General features: G+C 39.9%; 1 long non-coding RNA gene across 1 annotated transcript; it reads right to left on the reverse strand.

The window, feature by feature from the left end:
• Nucleotides 1–1,402: 1,402 nt before the first annotated feature.
• LOC133506096 (uncharacterized) lies at nucleotides 1,403–2,982 on the reverse strand. Its single transcript, XR_009796399.1, has 3 exons — nucleotides 2,884–2,982; nucleotides 2,058–2,247; nucleotides 1,403–1,496 (listed from the first exon to the last, which is right to left on the reverse strand). It is a non-coding gene; the product is annotated as an uncharacterized LOC133506096 (long non-coding RNA).
• Nucleotides 2,983–7,785: the final 4,803 nt, after the last annotated feature.

Raw genomic sequence — 7,785 nt, forward strand, 5'->3', positions numbered from 1 at the left:
CTGGATGGATGGCTTTTTGCTGCATGTTTTTTCTGTTTTTTCCTGTTTGGACTGCTTACCTATGCCTGTATTAAACGTCTCCTTAAACCATGTCCTTGTTTCCAAGTCCTACATTTGGGTCCAACCCCTTGTCCCATGCTCGTGACAGTTTGTGTACAGATGTGATTGCTATGGCAGGATGGTGGACAACTGGTTAGCACCTCTGTCTCACAGTTCTAAGGACTGGGGTTCAAATCCTGGCCTGGTCTGTGTGGTCTTTGCATCTTCTCTCTGTGCCTGCATGAGTTTTCCTCCCACATTCTAAAAACAAGCATGGTAGGTTAATTGAAGACTCTAAATTCCCCCTAGGTGGGAATGTGAAAGGTTGTTTATGCACCCTGCGATTGGCAGGTGACCAAATATTAGTATTAACACTATAGTATTAGTTACTTTGCAAAATTGTCATCCACTGGTCTAAAACGGTGAACTGTGAACAGGTAAGTCCCCTCTGTATAATCTTAACATAATGTGGGGCATTGACGCACGTTTAACCGTTCTAAATACTAGAAGATTCTGCATCTCTGCACAACTGTGACTGAATATAGTTTCCTATAAATTGAATGTCTATTGTTCATTGTTCTTGTTAGTTTATTTGTTCTTCTTCTCACTACTCAACATGAATGTCATACCAAACCAGCCTTGACTCCCAATTACAAATTCCTTGTGTGTTGTTACATACTTGGTCATTAAAGCTGAGTCTGATTCTGACGTAAAATAGCATTCAACTGCAGTATTACAATCTTTTCTCATTGAACATATGTTGTTTTCAGTAAGAAAAATAAACAAAACAGTCAGATTTTCATGTGTACATTACTGAGTAGTGATGTGAAAAAAATAAAATCTGCCTCACAAACTGCTCCTTTCTTCTCCTCGATGGAGTAAGTATGTTTCAGGCATTGCTTTCTCCTGCATGGTTACGACCTTTCAGATTTCCCTTGGAGTGTAACACTGTTGATCCTCTTAACAAAAACAATCTAAGATTTACAATGATCGATTCTATAAATGAATCAAATGAGAACTGCTCACCAACTGTGGGAATAACTCGTCCCCAATCACCGCAAAACAGCCAACATCTAAAACAAGCACATTATCCTGTTTAACAAGTTTCTTTTTGTGCACATTATGATTACTTTTTAACTCTGCTGTGTGTTACTCTGTTGAATTCAAAATACTTTATTGTGCCTTAACTAACAGTTATCATCGCTCATAAGATAAATTTACTATGGGTCCCAGTGTAATTGTGTTGGTGATTTTGGAATGGCGGGTGCCACCAATACATCAACAACAGCATGCACATCTGCGAGATACCATACAAGACAGAAATATGTGCTACAGTATTATCACAATTGTCCAGTATCATTTACCCATTTCACCAGCCTCCTCTTTATATCAGATTCTGTGGAATCTGTCATCGCTTTTACAGTCTATGTGGTTTATCAAAACAGCACAGGCAGCCTCTGTTTGAACAGACAATATAGTACTGTACATCATATTAAGAAAAATTATCTACAGTACAACATATACATGTGTATGTTATATAACACCCATCAGATTCAACAAAAAAAGGAATCCTATAACCTTGACATAGATAAGAAGGAAATGAAAAGATATATTGCTTTTTAAATACCACTAAGATTAATGAAATTAGCTTGTAACCCTTATTTCCGTTTACGGTGTTGTAAAGTGTCGGAGTGTCATGAAAAGCACAATATCCTGTAAGTAGTATGCATTATAAGATTTTTCAATAGTAAAAGACACAAACAGTAAATTGAAATGCAAGAATAATAATTTTAGTAGCACAAAATAACACACAATTTCAACAGCATATGGACTGGTTTTGTTACTCACACAGTCAATTCAACTATCCGCACTTAAATTTCAGTTCAATGTTAATTCATTGCAGGCCTGATGTTGCCTGGGTGAGCACTGATCTCAAAAATCAAAATGTGCTGCTTTACTTGCAATACAAGCACAAGATAAAAAAAAAACACAGAGACCGCTGTGAGCATAGTACTTACAAATCCTCACTTCAGTTGATAAATGGTCACGGCAAAAGAGTAACCACTTGACCTACGGTGGGAAAAGCTGCTCAGGCCTCTCACCAATGCAACTTCGCCAATGTTCATTCCAGACGAGCTGGTCGACTATCTCCATCAGGGTCCAAAGAATGAATTGCAGTTACCATTTTCTTGACTGCACAAGAGTTTTCTGAGCACAATTAAGGAAAAAAAAACATTCTGAAGACTATTTTACTTTTATTGCAGTTTCATTATTTGCTTAAATATGACCTTATACATTTGATCAACAGATAAAGTGTTGCCCATTTGCTAATCAGACAAGGATGTGTTGTGGAGCCGGTGGTTGTCCTTGATCTTCGTACGCAGAAAACCGGCTTGCGGAAACCTCCTCTCCCAGGCGTTGCCGTGGAGACGAACGACACCAGATAAGGAGCAGAAAGTTAGCATCCCGGCCGAGGACTAGACTGCGGGATGGGGGGAGGTCAGCCACTTTTACTATGGACCCATACATTGTCTTACCGGGCAGCTCTTGTCTTCTTCTTTGGCTCTCCTGCCAGACGACACATGTCTCGTGTGCGGCAGATACCTAGCTAAGAACCGGACGTCTGAATTGGACATTCCTTTGTGATAAATCCATTTGTTGTTAACTTTTTCTAATCATTGGTCAAATCTTCCTCGACTCGTGAACACGCGTAGGGTCCAAACTCGCAAATGCCCACAATTTGGGGACCCTGACCGCAAGTCGATGGAGGTTGGTACACATACAAGCCTTTCCAGTCTAGTTTTTGTCAATTTTAACACATTTTACAGCTCTAATAGAACTCACCACTGATCTCCTCGCTGATCACGGTTCACTTTCCATTCTGATATTTTGTTCGAGTGCGGCCTTTGACTCAATTTCAAACACCATCCTCCTTAATAAACACTCATCCATCAGCATCACACTACTGGTTCCATTCGTACTTCAAAGACCATACTTTCAACTTTGATCAACTTTCATCAAAGACACACATTCATCTTCCTTTTCAATTTTCATCATGATCCAAAGTTGACAGTTTCTCCTTCCCATTTGATCACTCCTTAGTTTACCCTTTCCCCCAGGTTGAGAGTCTGGGTGTCATCCTCATTTCAATCACATATCAATAACGTAATCCTGTCACCTTACCTGCACCTATGTAATGTCAACCGACTCTGCACCTTCCTCACCCCCGGCCACCCCTTCTATCCTTGTCCACACCTTGTCACCTCCAGTCTTCACTATCCTACCTCTCACCTCTTTGGGCTTTCTCACAAGTACCTCCATAAGGTTCAATTGGTCCAGAACACAGCTGCACAAACAGAATCATCTCCAAAACGCCCTCTTTCCGTCACAGCAGCCTTATCTAGCAGCTACTTCATTGGCTCCCACTCAAATTTAGGGTTCAGCTAAAATTCTCCTACACATATTTAAGGCCATCCATCTTGCCTCTCCATACTTGTCTGACCACCTCTACATTGATACTCAAGGCCACCCCTTCAGATGCTCCTCCTGTAGCCACCTAACTGTTCCACCTACCTCATTCCACACCAACGGGAGCAGATAATCACACAATTTGATTCAATGTTTTAGTGCTTTTTACTTTTATTCCTAATTTGTGTGAAAAGAAAACACATTTTATATTTCCGACTTTAGAAAATGAAAACTCCTCTGAAATATTTTCTAGAGTTGTTAAGAAGTTCTAAGGTTGTTGTAGTACATTATTAATTTCATGAAGGACAGCTTATTTTCTTTAGCAAAAAGGCCTTGTGTGTAACCTGCTGAAAGAAACGCCCCCCAAATTTAAGGACTTATCCCTTGGCCTGTGTTTCATCCCTCCAGGAAGTTGCTCCAAAGTGCACCTTGTAGTTTTTTGTTACTGTGACCGTAGGAAGCCCGAGCCCTGCTCTCCGCTAAGGCCATTTAAAAAGCTATTTTATTCAATGGAAAATTTGTAGCGTCAGATCAGAATGCTGCTACACCGCTTATTCACACATAAAAAGATTTATATCCATTTGACCATTTTTCATAGAAAATCTGAGCTCCGTAGTAGAAATTTAAGAAGAATATTAATGTACATGTCGTTGTGATTAACATGTATTAACAAGGCATTATTGCAGCCATTGTCATTTTAAGTAGCAAGTAACATGAATTCAGAGGCCTGTTTTTAAATACACTACACACAGTATGGTTGGAGGTAACTGCTGAAAAAATGTAAAACCTGAGAACTCCGACCGGTTTCATCTCTGACACCTGTTGCCGGACACAGCTGTGTCACCTGAGGCACTGCGATTAGATAATGTATTTTAGTTGGAGTTTTGTGACTGGCATTCGCCAGGTCGTTGAGTATGCTTTCCCGCATCCCGCATCTGCCACTGCGCCATTCTAGCCCAGTCAAGCTTTTGGTTATGCTCTTTAGTTGACTCATAGTAATGGGACATTGTTTCTTGTGTTTTGGATCCTGCCTTCTTGGACTGTGTTGTCATTCACAACTTTCGTTCATAATAAAACCCACTGAAAATCATGTCCTCGTCTTGGAGTCCAGCATTTGGGTCCACCTGTGCACCGATTGTTCGTGACAGAGATAGTGTTAAAACAGTTTTTCACCATTGGTGTTTTCCTGATTTTTGCTGGCCTTTAAAATGACAGGATGAATTGTACTTCCTCCACTATTCTCAAAAAAAATTGAGTGCCTTTGTTTGCATCAGCAGTTATACGACACAATGGCCAGTTACTTTGTTAGTTGGGAAAAATTCTACCACTACAGCATCCAGATAGCTGGTTAATTATACCTAATAGCCCCGAAATGGAACCTGGGTCCCATAATTTAGATAACAGCTCAATATCATTTTAAAAAAATATATTATTATTATTATTATTGTCCTGTTCAGCTGTCAGGTCAAACAGAATGGAGCATCTGTATCCCTTTTCTTTCAAAACAGTTTATTCTGTCCTCTGTAATTTATTTTTTAAATATAAATTTGATGTTTATTCAGAGTCTATCAGTGGAACAGAACAAGTTTTGAGAAAGGAAAACAGAAAATAAAATAAAAGACAAAGCACTAGTTATAAAGAGAACATGAAATTTAAAAAATACATCCATCCTTCCTTTTTCTGAACTGCTTATCCACACGAAGGTCGCAGGAGTGCTGGAGCCTATTCCAGCTGTCATCAGGCAGGAGGCAGGGTACACCCTGAACTGATTGGTAGCAAATCCAGACAGTCGCAGAATAACACCTACGGGCAATTTAGAGTCTCCAATTAATGTTGCATGTTTTTGAGATCTGTGAGCCAGGCATGGAGAGAATATGCAAACTCCACACTGGCAGGGCTGGGATTTGAATCCCAGTTCTCAGAACTGTGAGGCCAATGCTCTACAATGGCACCACTGTGCCACTGAAATAAAAAATACTAATAAAAATAAATGAATCATTACATACTAACAACAAGCTATTTTTACTAGTTTTTTGATTTAAAAAAAAAAAACACAAATGGATAGAAACATTTAAAACAATTACATTTTTAAACATACAGTACGTCATGATGACAAATGTTACCTAAATGAACACAAGTGCAATATTTAAGAGAAACTACTGTACTGGTCGACAACAATAAAGATGTGGTCACCATTCTTTATAAAACTAAGGGAAATCTTCACCAAACTTAGATCTGACATAAAGGTCTAATTTAGTGAACCAAGTAAAGCAGGAGGAGGATTAAAACAAAGGTTATACATTGGTGATGATGAGTATTCACTTCAACTTGTTGCTCCAATGCTTAAACTGTGCACAACATGAAACATAAATCTGTCAAACTGGAACCAAAATGTTTTTTATTTGAAAATGGTGGCACAGTTGCGACGATAGACTCATCCTTTTGTTGCTCATAGTTTCCTTTTTTTTTTTTTTTTAACCAAGGTAACATGGTCAATTAAATCTGTTAGCCAATACATCCAAATGTGTTTTATCTATCTATTTATTTATTTTTACTCTGCAGACATCTGTACAAAAACGATATGACCGATAGACTGCAACAAGTCATTCTGAACTAGGATTTGTAACAATTGGGAAATCACTTTCTCTTTCTCATTCTGATGCAAGCTAATGTAACTTGGGAAAGATGTCAAAGAGTCACAAGTATGAAGAAAATACTATTCTCCTCACACTCTAGAAATTGCAATACATACACGTCTCGACGTTAGAGCTAAACTGAGTGAAATCATGACCAGTTTGAGTTGTTGACATCTGTCGAGAGACGCATCATCAATTATTGAAATTTCAGTCCATGATGATTAGATGAGTGAGAACAATTAAGAAGGATGGGCCAAGAGAAACATTCAATATGTGCTCGATACAAAAAAATGCTTTTTGGAAGTCCAAATAGTGACCAAAGGAAATGAACAAATGTGTGGTAACATGCATTACTAACAGGTACAATGCTGTTTTAAGACAATTACGATAATACTTGCCATTTGGGGACTCAATGAACTATCCCCCCATCAATTTTAAATAAATGAAATACTGTATAATTATGACACAACGCAAGGTATGCTATTTAGACCGATTTTTTTTTCCAAGTACCTGTTAGCCTACTGATATTTACCAATATCCTTCCATCCATCTTCAGATGGGTTGCGGGGGCAGTAGCTTTAGCAGGGATGCTCAGACTTCCCTTTCCACTACCACTTAATCCAACTCTACCGGTGGTATCCTGAGGCGTTCCCAGGCCAGATGAGAGACGTAGTCTTTCCAGTGTGTCCAGGGTCATCTCCAGGGTCTCTTTCCGGTGGGACACGCTTGGAACACCACGTAAACAAGACCCCAACATACTTGAACTCCCTCCACTTGGGCCACTATTTTCCAACTAAGGACCATGGTCTCAGATTTGGAGGTACTGAATTTCAGCCCAGCCGCTTCATACTTGTCTGTGAACTGCTCCTGGAAGAGTTGGAAATCACTGCTTGATGTAGCTAACGGAACCACATCATCTGCATAAAGCAGAACTTCAATCCTGAGTCCACCAAACCGTGCCCCCTCTTGGCCTCAGCTGCGCCTAAAGATTCTGTCCATAAAAGATATTAACAGAATCAGTGACAAAGGTCAGTCTTGACAGATTCCAACTCATACCGGAAATGAGTCTGACTTACAGCTGGCACTGTGGACCAATCTCTGAAACCAGTTGTTCAGTACCTGTACGACTGGTGTCAGAGTTTGAGTTCAGAACCCCATATTCTTGAAGGACCCCCCCACAGGAACCCTCAAGGGACACACTCGAATGCCTTCTCCAAGTCCACAAAACTCATGTGGATTGTAAACAAAAACACACGGCATTTACTCCGTTACATTTACTCAACATTTTCAATTAATTTTATAAGTCAGGGTACATTACAGGAACCATACTTTTTACTTTTATAAACCCAATTCCGATGGCACAGTGGAACAGCTGGAGAGCATTGGCTTAACAGCTCTGAGGACCGGGGTTGAAATCCTGGCCCACTTGTGGGGAGTTTGCATGTTCTCCCCATACTTGCTTGGGTTTTCTTCAGGCACTCCGGTTTCCTCCTACTTTCTAAAAACTTGTATTAATTGGAGACTTTAATGTGCCCCAAGGTGGGACTGTGAGTGCACCTGTTGTGTTTTTTTCATGTACCCTGTGATTGGCTGGCAAGCAGTTCAGTGTGTAGCCAGCCTCCTGCCCGATGAGAGCTGGGAT

This window comes from Syngnathoides biaculeatus, chromosome 9 (assembly GCF_019802595.1).
Source record: "Syngnathoides biaculeatus isolate LvHL_M chromosome 9, ASM1980259v1, whole genome shotgun sequence".
Lineage (NCBI taxonomy): Eukaryota > Metazoa > Chordata > Actinopteri > Syngnathiformes > Syngnathidae > Syngnathoides > Syngnathoides biaculeatus.